General features: G+C 36.0%; 1 protein-coding gene across 1 annotated transcript in view; it reads right to left on the reverse strand.

Annotated features, from left to right (window-relative positions):
• LOC106670447 (facilitated trehalose transporter Tret1-like) overlaps positions 1 to 8884 on the reverse strand; it is a 140120-nt gene extending 131236 nt beyond the window's left edge. Inside the window, exon 1 of the mRNA XM_014400805.2 lies at positions 8811 to 8884. The gene's annotated coding sequence lies outside the window, so the exon portion shown is untranslated. The remainder of the gene's footprint in view (positions 1 to 8810) is intronic.
• Between the last annotated feature and the right edge of the window lie 9755 nt (positions 8885 to 18639).

Here is an 18639-nt window from a genome sequence, read left to right on the forward strand (position 1 = left end):
CTATTGACCAAATTATTTCATTCAATTAATTAATCTTTTTATGTAAGGTTTTGGCTGTAATGAAAAAGCTAGTGTCACGAGCTCGATTCGAACCCATGATCTAAGGCTCAATACGCCCCTGCTCTTTTTAACCTATAGCACTTGAGCTATCGTGACTTCAATACACTTCCTTTCAACCAAACCTTACATAAAAAGATTAATTAATTGAAAGAAGTAATTTTGTCAATAGACCAGGAAATATAATGGATTTAATAAGTAAAATGAAGTATAACTTCACTAACAGCTCTCCGTGGCCATTTCATATGTCGCCGAGAATCGAATCCTGATTACACGGCGTTTGAAAAATGGCAAAAAGGAGGGAAAATTCGAAATGTTGTAGGTTGAGATGAGGAGTTGGTGTCGGAGTGGATCGAAGTCACAATAGCTCAATTGGTTAGAGCAGCGGCGCATTGAGCCGAAGGTCATGGGTTCGAATCCCGCTGGTGACACTAGCTTTTCCATTTCAACCAAATACACCTTACATAAAAGATTAATTAATTAAATTTATACTATTTAAAAATTGTTGCAGAATTTATTATGGTAAAATTAAGTAAATAGAGTAGGTTTTTTGGCTGTACTGTGTATGATAGCCGCATGAGGTTACATTTCTGAGGTATTTAGAATGGACTAGCCATAATGAACGTGTGCGAGATTAGGGAAACGTACCTTTATTAGATAAAACGAGAATGAGCTATGTTGACTTAAAAAAAATTAATCGTTGTTAAGTACAAAACCAACCAGATTATACCATTTTGATTATATTAATTAAATTCATGTTTGTGAAATCTGGCAGAATTTATTATGGTAAATTTATGGTAAACGGGTAGAAGTGTTGTCTGCACTGTATAGGATAACCAAATGGAAGTTATAATTCTGAGGTATTCGGAATGGAACAGCCATTGTGGTGGGCATGGTCCGTTTATTGAAAGGAATCTTTCGAAGGAGAGAGAGATAGAGGGAGGTAAAGTGAGAGAAAGAGAGTCAACAGCCTACTACGACAGGCAAAGCGAGGATAGGCGGACCGGGATTAACTACCAAGCTGCGAAGACCGTGTGTATTATCATCAATGTCCGTAAAGGAAGTCGAATTGTCAATTGAAAGTTACTTAGACGACAAAAGAAAAACGTTACGAAACGTAATATACTGGGGGCCGGCTTTATACAACGTTCGAAATAATAAATTGGGGCCAATCTCAGTGCATAAATCTGGAAAGTCCATATGTTCGGTTATTAATTGACCAGGGACCGGCCGATACGTTTCTCTCGGTTCGATTCGTAATTTAACCCTCCTGCGTTGATATCAAATCAATATGGCAATTTGGAATCCAATTTCCCACGCTACTTTTCCATTACTGCAGGTAAATCTGTGGTAAAATCGTTATTTCCTAAAATTAATGATAGAAAAACACACCAAGGAAAAATTCCATCCCGTCCGGCTTTTTTAACAGTTACACCAACATCAACATTGAAAATAAAACAAAATGCTAATGAGTATAGCATAAGGGCACAAGTTTTCCTTCTTTCCTAATTAGCACCTGAAGTATCACTTATTAACTACAATTTATTGCGAAATTAATATATGTTGTGCATAGAATCAATTTTAACTAAAAATTAACCCACAACGCTTACATAAACCCCTATAAAGGCCATTAATTTTGCCCATCTTTCAGTTAACATTTAGATAGGGTGGCAATTCAACTCAATCGATATTTGCTTGTTTCTGGAATGAGTTGAAAAATATGAAAAAACGCGACCATATCTGAATAATCTGTGATTCTTTTTTCATTAATGAGTTTAATGAATAGACTCGATAAGATCGTCATTTAGAACAAGTTTGCTGTAGAAAAATCTAAGCAGTGAGGAGTTTTCAAGCACCTGTTTGTGTGACTTTATCTAACACAGTTGCTCATATAATTTTTCCAACTTTCACATAAAAACGTAAATTTATGATTAATTACTTTTAACATGGATTGTCTTTTGAGTTGGATACACAATTTTTTCGCGTGAACATTTTAATCGTAGATTATTCAGAAATCGTGAAGATGCGGTCTGGTGTGATGTAGGTTTCAGAAAAACACGCAAGAATGGCACAATTACACAGAAAACAAATACTTTGAGTGAGTAGAAGTACTTTGAATGAATATAAAAAATATATTTTGCATTGTATAAATTCACTTTTTTCCATATCCTACATGTATTTGTTAAATTTAAACAATGTTTGTAAATCCCAGGCCCTGAAGATGATCCCAATAAAGATCGAAACGTTGGCACGATAAAAAAAAAATTTTCTAAACCAGACCGCATCTCACGATTTCTGAATAATCTTCGACTAACGGTCACTAATCAGCAAACATTTTAATCGTAATCGAATTAGTGATACCAGGAAGTGCGCATCGATTCGGTTAGGTTGGGTTAGGTTAGGGATGGCTAAGTTAGAATAAAATTACTTAGAAACAGTTAGGTTAGGTAGTATTAGAGTTAGGATTGTTAGGTTAGGTATGGTCGGGTTGGGTAATACCGTTAAAACAGCCCCAAGTCAAATAATAAAGAAAAAATCACAACAGGTCGGGTTGGGTTAGGTTAGGAATGGCTAGGTGGGTAGGGTTAGAGATACGAACAGGTTAGGCTAGGTGCATTATGGGATTAAGTTGTGAAAGAATGAAGTAACCTGAAAAAGTGAAAATATATCGAATACAAATAAGAATCAGACTTTGGACAAGAGATACGAACAAGTTAGGCTAGGGAGGTATGGTTAGGCTTTGCAACATTTATCCCAGTTTCCCGTTTATATGATTTTTCCAACAACCACATAAACAAATGAAATTAACTTCAATCATGAATATGTTTTTGAGATGGATTTTGTCCTCATTGATTTCGCGATGCATATAAGTACGCATCGGTGTTGTAGGTTAGTTATGATTAGGGATAGGGAAGGGTTAGGTTAGATTAGGAATAGTTGTTTTAAGTAGGGTAAGAGGTAGGGACAAGTTAGGCAGTTTGTCTCATTTTTTCATTAGCCGAATTCATTTGTGTCCTGGCGCCCAAGATATTGTCAGGTTGTTGTTTTCCCAGGTTTCGGATGCATTTACTAACTATTTTAGATGTCATTGTATATTGTATAGAATTTTTTTTACTAACTTTTTCAAAAGAAGTTAGAGTTTGTTTGAAGCGTATTTTTTTTTTTTTTTTGTTCGAGATAATTTTTAAGATATTCTTTATACTTACAATCTATTATCACTTTTTATTTCAACCTTCACTTTCCCCGTAGGAGTTTTATTTTTCCTTATTTCTTTTTTTTATTATCTCTTTTTTAGATATCTAAGGTAATCTCTTCTTTCATGAATATCTTTTGATCCTCGTTAAATACCTTTGAAAGTCTTTTAACGCTCTGGCATCAATGAGTTCTATTCTGTAGTTAATCGACCTCATTTTCCCCTTCTTAATTTGGGTCTGTCCTAACCTTACAAGATAAATATTTTTCCTTTTTTCTTCATCAAAGATCAGATATTTTTGTTTCTCCTCAGAAACACTAGTAATTCCTCTGGCTTTTCCAAGGGCTTTTATATTTTTTTAAGCTGGATGTAAGTTTATAGCACTGCAGACTTATTTTGTCTTCATGTTTAAATTAATTTAAATCTAATTTAAAATTAATGCTTGCGTGTCGAAATATAGAGTTGACCATTCGTCTCTTAGCATGGGACACACCTACCCGTTCAGGTGACTGATGACTTTCTCCAGGAATTCTAGATTGTCCAGAGCTTAGTTAAAATTTCCCAAATACTATTTCACATTGGCATTTAATGCAGACTGGATTTCATTTAAATCCTGTACAAATTCCTCAACCAATTAATAACTTGTCTATATTTTATAACTTATAAGCTTATGTTGCAATAAAATTAATTATGTACAATATCTTATGTACAAGATGCAATAAATATGTACAATATCTATACATCTATATTTGAAGCATTTTTTTCAGGTCAGAAGTATTGACCACCACATGACTTCTGTCCATTGTGAAGCAAAAGTTCTATGATTGTACGATTAAAACCCCATAAACGTTTATAATTTTTCTGTTACTGCCACACCGTAAAATGTTTGTTTTTGTTAAACCATATATACAATAAATCTTTCTTAATAGTTTCAAAACCCTGAGGAATGGTTAGGTTAGGTAGGAACAAGTTATGTAAGGTAAGGTTGGGTTAGGAGGTTAGGTTAGGTTAGAGTTAGGAAAGAGTAAGGTTAGGTAGCTTGTAGTTGTGTTTACTGTTTATGTAATTTTTCAACTTTCACTTTCACCTACGTTGCAAAAGCTCCTCTTTCAATTTTATCGGTGTGAAAACTAAAATCCGACCGTGAAAATCTCGAGACACCATTCAGTGCCATATTTGTCGATATTTACAGAACTGAGAAAATTTTACTTAAACTTTAGACAAGAACTTTTCAAAGACGTAAAAGTTTACATTCTAAGTTTTTTTAAGGTCAGAATAAAAAAAATGAATCTCATGGGATTTTCAATGCAGTTTTCATTGGTGTTATCCAAGTTAAAGTAGGATTAACGTTAAATTGTGAAAGAATAAAGTAACCTGACAAGTGAAAATATATCGAATACAATTAAGAATCAGACTTTGGATAATAGGTACTTTTTCGTCTAATTTGACATGTAGGATAACCTCCTCAAGTATTGACTTCTGGTTTTCATCAAAGCCAAGAATATTTTTTACAAAAAGGATTAATAATGTGATGTCTCAGTAGGGTTCAGGGTTAACGAAGAAATACCAGTTTATCGGTGAGACCGACAAGTTTATTACGCCACCGAGCGAATTTCAATTTTCACACTTCCTTGAAGACAGATATTAAACTGTATAAAAGAATTTTCCCCACTGGGGAAGGAAAAACAACGTCTCTCAGAGATTATTTTCGTCCCAAAATGAAAGTATAGTGGAAGGTAGAAAGTAACGAGTTGTGGGGAGGGGTCTCAGGAGAGCTTGACAGGTTTGCAGCTAAGTGGAAAAAACGAGGAGGAGACAAACGGAAAATAAAAAAAAAGCTCAGGTTTTTCTCAAAACTTTTAATGCCAAGGTATGAAGACATTCGTAATGATTCAGTTTTGACGGCTGGAAAAAACTATAACCATCAAAATTTCAAACCTTAATTATAATTAAATAAAAATACAAGAAGACACATATATGATTTATGCAAACAGAAACATAACCGACTCCAGACCCAAATAGCAACTACGTCGCTCTTTTATTCATTTATTTTTTTACAAAATTAAGGACAACAGATTAAAAAAATAACAAATCCTTGTGACAAAATTATTCGAGGAAAAATTTCAATTTTACTATTTGGTAAAGCCAGTGATATAAAATAAATGGTTTTTTAATTCACGCCAAAAATCCACTAAAATGCAAAAGATGTTATACACCATGATCCTCAAATTTATATAAACTTATGGTATCAAACATTGTGGTATCGCTCAAGCCTTCAGGGTTGGCACCTCGGCCTCCTGTAGAAGAAGAGCATCGTACCAAGCACGTACTTACTAGGTAGTAATCCTAAAATCGCCTGTGTGACCTTTACTTCAGCGTTAGACAAAGCTAACCTATCCGAGCTGGCGGCCCACAAGGGAGCATTCGAGGACCTATCTTTTAGAATATATACACTTCTGACATTCCTATACTCCAAGAAACAATCCTCTCCACTTTTGCTGACGATACAGCAATCCTTTCGCAGCATAAATATTGCGTCACTGCATTACAAATGCTTCAAAACTATTTTCAGTGCTTCGACATTTGAGCTGAAAAGTGGAATATTAAAATAAATTCACGAAGAACAAAAACTCACTACCCCCTGTCAAACAGGTACTTTACTTGGGACTTCACTTAGATAAAGACTTAGTTCGATTCCGTACATAAGACTAAAACACTGCTATTAAACACTGTTCCAGGTAAGTCAAAAGACCAGGTATTACCAGCAAAGGACGTAACAACAAATAATTCGGAGCCAGCAGCACTAAAGCCGGCCCCATAGGTAGTCAGGTTCTGAACAGTTTGGGACTGCAACAAGTCCCTATCAGAAATTACGGAAAACCACAAAATCACCCGTGTTTGGGTACCAGAACAGAGGGGCAACGAGGAGTTCGATAAATTGTCCAACAAAAGTTGGACAGCTATCAATCCTGAACCCTTTTACGGCAAACGAAATTGACTTAGATCCATCAGACAGTGGGTTAAAAATTCTTCGTTTCGTGGGAATGTATCCTAAGACATGCAAAAGAGTTCATAAACGTACTATTAAAGAGACTAAAAAGACTAGTAAAGCTAGGACTTGTTAAAACCAGAATAGTACAGACTCTGGAGGCATATAGACTTTGGTAAAAAAAAACTCTTAAGGATGAGCTTTAGACAATGTACAATAGACCAATTGGTCGGGTTGCGCAAGTTCATAAAGATGCCTGCTTAATAACCTAAATTGACTAAACCCTAATCTAGCACTTTATTTTGTAACATACGTAAGTTGTGTTGCCCTTTTTGACCCAGTTCTTACACTTAATTAATACAGTTATTTAATTCACGGGTCATGATAATAAAGTATAACATTGCCGATTGTTTTTTGTTTTTGTTTTTTCACCTGTTCCTTTCTCGGCTTTCTAGATCTCGCGACACATTCTAGCCGCCATGATTTGCATTGAAAGCAGTACAAAGACAAAAAGTCCTCTGTCGGTTCGAAGACCTATGCAAGCTGAAATTCCTACTGGGGGAGGGAAACCCAGGCCTGAAGGATCCGTGATCCCTTCCAAACCTTTGGGTTCTGGTAAAAAATCCTTAAGCCTAATGAAAACCTCTAAACAATGCTAGAAATGGAACAATAAACCAACATTAGTCAGGTACGCTACGTCATAAAGATGTCTGCTTCTTATAACCTGACTTTCAAATTATAACCTTCTAAAAAATCACCTCTGCCTTCTAGATCTCACAATACATTCTAGTCGCAATCTAGAAAGCAGTAAAAAGACAAAATATGACCTCTGTCGGTGCGAAGACCTATGATGGGTGAGATTCCTACAGGGTGAGGTAAAGCGCACAAACACGGAGCCTTTAAAAAAAGCAAGGCTTGACTAATACTATTCGCGATGCGTAAGGTCGTAAAGAGGGCGACACCATTTAACCTTCGACCTTACGATGTCTACAATTATCTTTTAAACCGATAATTCAGTGTGATTTATTTTTTATTAGTCTTTCATCAATAAACACGATAATTGATTAACTCCAAGACACTCGAGGCACCCTATACTTTATACAGTGAGAATAGAGATGATCAGACCTGATCAAACTAGTGTCCATTAAAACAATTTGATTCTTCCTCACTTTTTTGTCTGTCCGTTCATTCGATCTCGAACAGAGCAAGTTAATTTATAATTGACAGATTTTTGGATCTGCGAGTGGTATATAAATATATAAGATCGAAAGACACCTTAAAAAATTGTAAAAACTAACGTGTTATTTTGAAATTGATTGCTGTTGTTTTATTACTTGCACTTGTTTTATTAATTGCAACAGATTTTTGAACCGTCTGTTGCGTATTGAAAGAAAACAAAACAAAAATAGAAACAAAACCACCAAATATATACTTTTTCGTTTATCAAGCCTTACAACCTTGCGCAGATGTTAATCAGAATAACAATTTTTTTAAGTTGATGACTATTATGCCGTCCTTATTCATCCATACTGCAACTTATCTAACTAACAATGATTTATTTAATTGAGCGATTTTCAGTTTATGCTCTAAAGGAGAGCGTCTAACTGTTTAAAACAATTGTTTAATGCATAGAATATTTAATTAAAATCTGCCCTTAAGAAGTTAAAACATTTTAAAAAATTTACTTTCGGTATTCGACGAGAAATTTTTTTTCAGTGCATAAGATGTATCAAATTAATAAAATTAAGCGATTTAAACAAGGACGTCATTAAGATAATATCTTATGCAAATCGTTAATGGCACAATACTAACTGGATTCCGATTCTGATTAACACTAATTAAACTAACTGAATAACACTAATACAAATTAATTATACAAAAAGAATAAATAGTTTCAAAATTAAATACCGGTATACATTCTACCGGTTTTATATGCCATTTCTATAAGGACAGCATGTATGATATTATGAATGTAAACATACACGGTTTTGTTTCTCTCTTGGTGTAAACATTTACATAAAATCTTTCGTGATTTTTTTAATTTTTTTAAAGAAACAAATCATTTCTTCTTGTGAATGCTAATGCACAACTCAAGCGTCTGACATTTTTTTAAAAATAATTTAGCCCGGAATGTAAACTAATTAAGTATTTAAATTAAACGCCAATCAGAACTCATATTTTTATAATCCTGATTTTTAAGATTTGTCTTTAGTCTTTTAAATTTGTTCCCTCTGCTATATAAAAATTTTGAACTAGGGGAAGGTGCCCGTGATAATATTTACATCGTAAATCACATGTTTTCAAAATTTATGTTTACAACCGTGATTTATATTTCACGAGCCTTGAAATATATAACGCAAGCTCGGTATGTAGTGACTTGTCTCAGATTCAAAAATTTGACTATTTTTAAGGAAATTTTCAAAAAATACTAAAACTGAAAAATTGTATGTAGTTTTTGTGAGTGAAGGCCGTCTTTTCTCGAGCCGTTCGAACAAAATGACCGAAGCGGTAGGACCGTTCGTTAATATCGTTCAGTTGTAGGTTCACACTGCCGGAAATAAATTGACTTACATGTGTTTTGAGGAAGAAGGCACTGTAGTGAGTTAGAATGATGTAGGAACGGTGCTGCATGTCCCGGCACCCGCGCCGCTCTACTGCCCCAAAGGCGAAGCAATAAGCACGCCGAGGGCGCAAGTCCGAAAAAGCCCCCAAAGCCCCCTTTCATACTGGCTGGGCCTGGACGACCGGCCCTTCTCACGGCTCTCTTACAAACCCTCGAACGAAAAAGGGAACCGAGGGCCAAACAGCATGAGAAGGGCTTTGGCCAAAATTAAATTTCGCCCTTCGAAATAAGGAAGCACGTATTCCATCTCTTCTACATAGATTATTACTTATGTTCTATGTGGAGGTTGCACGCAACCCGTTCCTTTCTTGTCATGACATGAATGCAAACAGTTTAAAACGACACTACAATAAAAGAATAAATATTTCCAAAAGATAGTTCTTCCTCCCAATTTGTTATTTTCAACTAACAGGTTTCGAGCATTAAACGCTCATTATCAGGTTAAAGAAGTTACAAATACGTCTCCACATATGAATTGTAAGAATGAACCCGCCATCGCGACGTTCCAATGAGAAGCTGGTTTTTGATGCCGCACAATTTTGAACGTGCGAAAAATGTGAATTATAACACTACTAAATATTATCATAATAAATGAGGTGACAAAATAATTTTAAATTGTGATTAATTATGTAGTATGTCAGATTTATTTAGATACATGTTTAAAATGGAATCAAAATATATATTATATTAGTTATGCATTTTTCTAATTTTTAATTTCATTTTTTTCAAATTTCCCCAATCTATATAGGGATATTGCTCATTTTGTAGTATTTACTTTCCCTAGCATTTTCGTGTTATTTTTATTATAAATTGCATTAAAATTTAATAGAAATTATTATGTTTTTACGGAAGGAAAATTTAATTAAGGGATTTTGAAAAATAACAAAAGTTTTAATTCTATAATTTTTTTTAAACCGTTAATACTGTAATAATATAATGTCCCCTGTTAGCTAAAACCTCTGTGCACATGTAAGGCACACTGATAATAAGGTTGTCACTAATTTCATAAGGAATTTCACTCCATCGATGTTGCAACGCTGAACTCAGTTGTTGCAGGTCAACTGACTGCGGTTGGTAATCGAAAAGCCTTCTCTGCAACGCATCCCACATGTGTTCAATGTGATTGAGGTCTGGAGATAATAGGGGAAGGGGCAGATGAGAAATTGTTTTCTAAACATTTATGAACAACTCTGCTTCTATGAGGTCTGGCATTGTCATCCAGAAATCGAAAATCCCTGCCAATGCGATCCCTGGTTTGAGGGATGTATTACTCGATAATGTCACGAACATAACGGACTGCGGTAAGGTTACCTGCAACAATATGGAGTCCAATTCGTCCTCCAATGTAAAGCCCAGCATACAATTGCACCGCTTTCTCCAAACTGCTCTGAAGGGAGCACGAATGGGGCGTTGTACGCATCCCCTGTTATCGGTAGACTCTTCGGCGCCTGCTATCACTATACAGACAGAAACGCGGCTCGTCATTAAACACAACAACATTCCAATTGGTGTTCTCTTCTAGGCGTTCGATGCACCATATTGTCTTGAGTTACTGGTGGCTTGCTGTTGCTGCAGGTCGTCTCAAAGGAGCATACGATGTGAGGCCAACTTCCAACAAACGATTAGGAATCGTTTGTTTGGTAAAGGCTTTGCCAAAACATTTTGTACTTAGTTATTCAGATATCGTGAGATGCGGTCGGGTGTGATGTAGGTTTCAGAAAAACATTTTCTTTATCGTGCCAACGTTTCGATCTTTTATTGAGATAATCTTCAGGGCTCAAAGTGTTGTCTTCTGTGTAATTGTGCCATCCTTAAGTGTTGTGTTGAGAGGATGGCACAATTACACAGAAGACAACACTTTGAGCCCTGAAGATGATCTCAATAAAAGATCGAAACGTTGGCACGATAAAGAAAATGTTTTTCTGAAACCTACATCACACCCGACCGCATCTCACGATATCTGAATAACTATCGATTAACGGTCACTAACCTCTACACATTTTGTACTTAATTTAGGATCTGGCGGGCACTATTGAAAGGGTTCTGTCTTGCAACAATGACATTATATCTATCCTCCCTTAGCGCCGTAATGCGCTGAGACTACTACCAAGCCTCCTTTTGGCACTTCCAGTCTCTTGGAATCGTGCTAAAGCCAGCTAAGGACCACGCACTGAGAAACGCCAACTGCCGCTGCGATATCCACTTGCCGGTGACCTCGATGACTCATTCTCCCAATAATATTGAGAAGTTCTAGTTCAAGATGATATGTTTCCATGTTTAAAGAGAATACAACTGGTTTAAAATGGAGAAAAGTTGTTTGTTTACAAAATGTGTAATCTTCATGTTTACTATTCTTCTTCTTTTTTTCTTTTTTTAACGAGGGTTCGCAACAGCAGGGGTCATATAAACCCTCAGGGTGCCGGTGTTTTTAAAAAAAAGCCCATTTGGAAGTATGTCGGGTTCGAATGCAGGGCCGCTGGATTCGAACCCGGGACCTTTACCTTACAGTGATGAGCGCCGTGTCAAAGACTAAACCTTGCGGCCACCGACGCCCCTCATGTTTACTATTCTTAAGTAAATCCGTTATTTAAAAAAAATGAGGAGTAACATTTGTTAGTTTTTGATTTCTTTCTTCTATTTTTTTTTTATCCAACTAACAAGAAGATAGCGGTTAATTTAATTAAAATTAATACAATAAGAATAAATTACAAACATCCCTATTCATTTTTGAGCAATTTAGTTCCCACCCTTTGAAACTGTGTAACACTGTTGTATTTTAATTTAATTTTTTACTTTAACATTGTAGTACACCCAGTCATCACACAACAACAACTTTTAACTTCCTTCAATCCTTATAGCCAAATATCTTTCAAATGGCGACTACAACGCGAAACATCCTCAATGGGGCTACAGCCAATAATCCCCGAGGTCGTATCCTATCCAATTCATCTAATCAGTATTAATTTACTGGCCTATTTACCAGACCAAACGCCCCGGCATTTTGGACTTCTTCATTCGCTCCCAGTAATCTTCCCTTCATCCAAAATTTGTATGACTTATCCTCAGACCATAGCCTATCCTGTGAACTCGTGATTTCTATCCTATCGAGGAACTCCTCAGACCGCCAACTTCTTAACAAACCGATGACTAAATTAAAAATTGGACTTTCAAAACTAAGAGATTCCAGATACACAACTAATCGCTACAAAACACTCTCACGACTCCTAGACTGATCAAAACTGACACTTCTCAACAAACGACTGTTATACGAGGCAATAATTAAACCCATTGGGACATACGGCATTGAACTGTGGGGTTCAACCAAACATTCAACTATCATTGCTTCCAGAGTTCCCATTCCAAAATCCTCAGAAAAATACGCTCCCTTCTACGTATCTAACCACACAATGACCTTAAAATTCCTTTTGTGAAAGATGTCATAATATCCCGATAAATAAAATTCTACGACTCCATTTCATTACACCCTAATCCCTTAATTTTAAATCTGACATCCCGAACTCTACTCAATAATCCCCCAAGGAGACTGAAGCACCAGTGGCCTCGCGACCTGTTGGGCAGGAAGTCACGGCACTTAGACCCTACAGTGAAATGTCACCACTGGGTGATTCTTCACATCCTAGTGCCAAATAATCCCAGATTTTGTTTTAGTTTATTTTCAACTTTACGTGTCAACAATTTTACTTGTAGCATAAAAGTAAATACTTTTGTAAAAAAAAGCAAAAATTATTTAATTTAAATTAAATTGCTTTTCGTTTCATTTAGATCGTCCTTAAATTCAGAAAATTTGTTCGATTTAGGCAAGTGTTCTTTAACTTTCCTCATAATTTCTCCACCGCTTTGTCGTACATATTTAATGTCGCAATCATTCCAATTAAGTTGTTAAATCGAGCTTTTAGCCAAGTTGTCAACGTTGTCTTTAGGTTTTGTGTGGGTGTTTCTAAGTGAACACGTACCTCTAAAAGCTATTCTAAAACCTTCTTGTTTAAGAATTTTTACTTTTTCACCACTAGCAACAAAAACCTACTGATTCATTTTTGGATGGTGGCTGTGTCCGATTGTTGCTTCTTTAAAAGTTTTTTTTTATTCCTTTTACTAGCAACCTACCGATAAATGTAGCTTGATCTTCATCGTTTTTAGCCTAGATAGAGAAATACAAATTTTACTACTTTTTTCTCGAAAATCACAAAAAGGTGGTTATATCTTTGAAAGACTCCTCTAATTTTAGAAGGATTTATACTGTAAAGGATTTACTACCTAATAGAATAAATTTGGCTTTTGTAAATATATTATACCAAGAAAAATAAATTAAAAACTTTAAGGTGTTTTTTAATTATTTAACTTTATTTTTTTATTTTATAATGACATAAAATACAAATATTGTTGACATAGATTGAAAGAACAAAAATTATGCTTTCCAATATTTGTAATAACCTCATTATGTTTAGTGGTCTGATTGACCAAATTACTTATTGGTAATTAATTATTCTTTTTATGTAAGGTCTTGGTTGAAATGAAAAAGTGGAACAACAGGGCACTGGAGAAAATAAATTGCCCCCCTCCCCGAGGAATCCAGCCTAAAAATCTAGATTTTTTTGTTTGTTACGAAAGTTAGTGTTTAAAGGCTTAAAGAGTGCTTATTATTTTCCAATTCTATACTGATATATATAATCTTGAACTAAAGACAAAGCAAAGGCAGAAAATCATATTTTAAAAAATTATGTAAATTTCTTGAAATAATATTTACTTTGTTCCTTCATAGGCAAGAACGCTGGGATGCGAATAATATTTTTAACATGATATGTTTTTGTGCTGGATGTACAATATTTTTTTGGGGTGGGTTGAGTTAGTTTAGATTCGATTAGGTTAGGTAGAGTTAGAGCTAGTTTAAGTTTAGGGTAGGTATTTACTTTTTATATATCTAATCTCATTTAATACGATTCGGGTTATTATTTTTTGTACTAAGTTAAAGAGAAAATCATGCACCCTAATGTTGTTCTATTGAAGGTACGTTTGTTCTATGCTAGCGACATGTAGTCTGTAGATGGGCATTATCGTGCATTAGAATAGGATTTTCGTTGATGTCATCAAGCATAGGCAACGCATGATGTTCCAAAATTTCATCCACATACGAACAACAACCAACTCTGTGCAACTCTCCGTTGAAATTACCGCCCACACTATCACTGAGCTACGTTGAAAAGGTTGGCTCTGGGGGAAAAACAGGCTTCGTACCTTTCATTTCGCCCTTCCACACTCTTTCACGCCCATCTGGAGTCGTAGAGCAAATCTACACTCATCTGTAAAAAGTACAGCAGACTAACCGTCCAAAGACCAATGGTTGTGTTCTCGAGCAAATGGGAGCCGTCCAACTCTGTGTTCTGGTCAATTCTGGTCCTCTTACGGGGACAGAAAAGCCATCAGTCCATATTGATTTATCTTCTTCGAGCAGTGCGTTCAAATTCAATTTGGACACCTCAAACTTTCTGGAGCTGATTAATCGCTTGAACAGTAAGGTGCCGGTTTCGCAAACTTCTCAAAGTCAAAAAACGGTCATCCTGTTTTTCTGTTACCCTAGGGCCTCCAGAACCTGACTTTCTATGGTAGGAACCAATATCTCGAAAACGTCAAACGGCGTCTCTCAGAGCTTCGTAGGGAACTCTGATAGCAATAGCCGCATACCTGATGGACCGTCCATCATCAATATGTGTGACTGCACGCGCAACATCCTTAGCATTAATTCCGTAAAAAGTAAACAATGAAAAATCCTTTATCCTTGTTTTGGATTAAGGATTAAGTGGGTTTACCTCTAATGATATTCCCAATTTAAAGCATAGCATAAATAAACATTTATTGGTAAAAACAATAAGACAAATTAAGGGCAGAATTTTCTTTTATCGAGAAAATGTAAAAAAATCAATTGGGTAGAATTTTTCGCCTGTCAGTGTATATACATGGAAACAAGTGCAACAACATAGGTCACTCGAAAATCTCACAACTATTGAGTAAGGTTAACGGTCAATGATTAAGCGTTAGTGATAAAAAGATTAAAACCCCTTCGGGGAGAAAGCACTTTCATGTTGTCACCCCTTGTGATTATAATTATAGTCTGGATGATAACCATCGTAACATAGACTGCTACACAGATGGATCACTTATCAAAGGAAGAGGGAGTGGTGCAGGAATCTAAATACCAAAATTAGGAATCAGCATCTCCTCCCCTCTTGGCAATAACACCTCCGTTTTTCAGGCGGAAATCTGGGCCATCAATGTGTGTTGTAGAACACTTATGGAAAATAAAATTAAGGGAAAAGATATTAAAATCTTTTCTGACAGTCAGGCTAGTCTTAGGGCATTACAAAAAGATTTGTCAACCTCACGAGTGGTGGAGGAAACTATAGATCTTATCAATAGGATCTCTTTCAGGTTTGAGAATAAGGTGACCCTTATTTGGATACCAGCACATAAAGGACACCATGGCGATGAATGAATGAAAAGGCGGATGGCCTAGCCAAAGAAGGTTCTAATACTGCGTTTGTCGGGCCACAACCCGTATTACCTCACTCTATGAGCACAGCGAAACAGAGTATCAATAACTGGGGCATGAAACAATTCTTTAGGGAGAGGAATTTATCCCCCGGACACAGGCAATCGAAAGAGTTTGTTAAGGCGATCAAACCAGCAGAATCGGAATGGCTATTCTCTATCTCAAGGAAGGGAATTAGGAGGCTGATAGGTATTCTGACGGGCCACTGCCTACTGAGAAGACACCTCTTCGTAATGGGTATCCTACCAGATCCCTTTTGCCGTTTTTGCGAAATAAAAGAAGAAACGGCAAGGCACTACCTCCCAGAGTGTGATAGGAATGCTAGGTCTAGAGTTGAAATCTTTGAAGGAGAGGACATCACCAAATCACTCCCCGAAATAAAATGGTCCAAAATCTTGGGGTTTGTGAACAAGTCCAAGAGGTTTATGCAGGACACGTGAACCGACCAAGTACATTCTTTACAACATCCTATAAAGTCTCTCTCTAAAAGAAATTTAAAAATGCAAATAAAATGATCGTACATCTACTTGATAAATTACATTTCAATAAAACAAAAAATCTATCAAAACTGAAAAAAAATGTTTTTCTTGAGAGTTAATTGAAATTTTACCATCCTTACGTGGATCAAGGTGAACCAAAAGGGATTTGATATATGACCGAAATAAATCAACATTCGAATAATATAATAATTGAAAATAGATTAATTTACTATTTCCAGTGAAATTCGATAGAAAACACAAACCGAGATCATTTTAAACTAGTAAAAAGTCAAAAATAAAACATACCTTATAAATATGATATTCACCGCCTCGACCGGGGAGTTAACAGTAAAATGGCGGTAACGTCGTTCCACGAGCAGGTATTTTAATCATACAATAATGTTCAACGTAATGGAAAAAAAGTTGGTAAATGTTTAAAAATTATGTGAAACGTAAATAGAAGATAGTTTTTTGCCCGTTTGGTCGAATTATTTTTAAAATGTAGGTATAACTTAGTTCGGTCGGGATAATGTTAATCAAGCAGGCCGTGATCAGATAAGGCATCGATATCACGTTTAAAATATAAAAGTTTGGCACCACTTTGTACTGACAACATGGTGTTTGTTCGTTCCTGGGATTCTCTTTCTCATTGTACAACAGGGACAACCTTATCTATTTCTTTTATTAATATTTTTCTTTTGTGAATCTCGCAGCAGTCCCTATTTTGTATTAATCCATAGGATACAGAATTCACCATGGAAGTGTTTAAACTGTCCAGGCCCAAATCCTGCATACAACAGAAATTTTCCATCATATGAAAGAAGAGTAGAAAACATCCATACAATTGAGAGAACTTAATTCAAAAATGCCGAAACTTTACTCCAAAACCACCTTGTTCACCTTGAGTCATGCGGGAATGGTAAAATTTCAGTTTACCACTCAAGAAATGCATTTTTTCCTATTTTGATTGATTTTAATGTTTTGTTGTAATGTAAAAGAGGATACATCTTATAATGAATCCTTAATGAGTTCGAAACCTGTTGGAACAATACTACAGGTATGAGGCATGCAAAGGGATTCATAGAAGGGCCATCTGCAAAACTTACAACGGAATTACTGGAAGGCAACTGCAATCAAACCAGGATTCTGGATGGACTCCTGACAGGGCGCACTGCCACTTAAAAAAGCACATGCACTGGAAAGGGGAGCACAGATAGAAGAAACACTGCCAGGAAGAGGAGACAGCAGAACACATTTTATGTTTCAGTGGTCTAGGTAGGTGGAGGTTCTTGCAACTAGGAAAAACCACGAGCAAGATGCTACACTAAGGAGCGAGCTGCTGGCAAGGCTATGGAGGTTGATTAACAACCTGAAACTGGCAAGTGAGTTATACACACAGAGGACTACAATAGATCTACTCAGGTCGCGGTGCAGAAGGCCTTGTGGCCGCCTCTTTTATCCACATCCCTATCCCATCCTAAGTACATGTTTCATCATTTTAATTGCATTTATTCTAAAAATGGGTGTCTGATTTTATTAATTATTGTTGTGTGCCCAAAACCTTCAGTTCCCCATGTAATTTGTTTTTGGGGCCTAAATGATTTTTTTTTTTCGTTTTTCCTTCTATATTTATAGGATATCCTATATCCTTGTATAAATCTAATTGAAGTAGGTTTTTGAGCAGTGTTTCTAGTACATTTGATGGGGCCATGTGTTGAGAAAGATGTTGAAAAATTGATGCGCATTATCATAAAAGGAGGGGTCAGTTCTGTTGTCCTACTTCTTGGTCTTCTTGTTCGATGAACCACTGTATGGGCTCAAGCAAGCTGGTCTTCTAGCTGTGGCATTGTCGTCGTCGTCCCTGCAGATACAAAAGCCAGGCTTGAGCGATTGGCAAAATAACACTGGGAATAGTTGGTGAATGGTGCGGGTCAGTCAAATTGAGTTTAGTGGCCGATAAAATGGAAATGATATTACTAAAGGGAAACTTAACAAGCATTCACCACTATTTATAAAATTAGGTAACCTTATCATAAGTCTCAGTCCACCACCATCAGTTGCATACTCGGGAATACAAACGGCGGCAAGTATGCGCATCAAAAAAAGAGAGGACATTGAGCATGTATGCTGAGGTGGTCACATGGAGAATTAGTGCAAAAAGGGAGAACTAAGACCCACACGTAAGCAGGAAGTATGGCACCACACCTTCAATGACCAAAGGCTCTGGCAACAAAGCAATACATCCAGAGCATAATTATAAAAGAGCTTGAACGTGTAAAACGCAAAGGATATCTCGCCCCCGGATCCAGGAGTTCCAGTGGAGTGAGAGATGAACCATTTATTTTTTAAAAAAAGTATAAGGTTATACCTTTGTATAAGGCCTTAAAAAACGATATGAGATGCAGAGAAATAAAAGGAATCATCAGTGGGTAGTTTGTTTTGTTGAGCTTTGGTTTACCAGATATTGATACAGAGTAATTTGGGTCTTATTACAGCTGTATATAGCCAATAGGCCGTTTTCTTTAAGGACAAAATAAAAGTTTTCCGACAATTAATAATCACAAATAAAAAACAATAATATAAAATGAATATGGAAAAGAATTTTTAAAAAAAGTTTTTTTTTACTGACTTTATTCTAGAAATGACAATAAATTGCACAAATTATATTATATAAACAGAAACACCTTTTTATTCTTGCTCTTGGAAGAGTATTTAAATGAAGCTTACTTAAAA

This window comes from Cimex lectularius, unplaced genomic scaffold (assembly GCF_000648675.2).
Source record: "Cimex lectularius strain Harlan isolate CLEC.00 unplaced genomic scaffold, Clec_2.1 scaffold31, whole genome shotgun sequence".
Lineage (NCBI taxonomy): Eukaryota > Metazoa > Arthropoda > Insecta > Hemiptera > Cimicidae > Cimex > Cimex lectularius.